Source organism: Myotis brandtii, unplaced genomic scaffold, assembly GCF_000412655.1.
Source record: "Myotis brandtii unplaced genomic scaffold, ASM41265v1 scaffold69, whole genome shotgun sequence".
NCBI lineage: Eukaryota > Metazoa > Chordata > Mammalia > Chiroptera > Vespertilionidae > Myotis > Myotis brandtii.
Genome location: NW_005370700.1, coordinates 1,253,610 through 1,254,009, shown reverse-complemented (window position 1 = coordinate 1,254,009; position 400 = coordinate 1,253,610).

Here is a 400-nt window from a genome sequence, read left to right as displayed (position 1 = left end):
TCCTCTGGGGGCAGGGCTTCTGCTAGCAACTGTAATCCCTCAAGAACGAAATACGAGAAAGAGGAGGATAAGATCTTGGGGCGAATACACACTAGCAAAATCTACTAGGTAAAGCCGGTTACATGGGAATGCGGGGCGCCCGATCACCCGCCCAGACAGACACGCCAGCGCTGCATTCGCGAGCATCCTCCTTTCCTTCACGCCGTCTGCCACCTCATCAAGTCCCTCACTGTGGCCGATTTCTCTACTCTTCCCAAAACCATGCCACGCTCCCCCCACCCACCCCCACCCTAGGCGGGATCGGGGGGCGCCGCTTCTCAGGCGGAGTCCCACGAGTCCAGCCTGCTTTGTCCTGTCGCTGCCCTTCCAGGAGCAAGCGCCCCAGGCGCGTGGGTCGGCA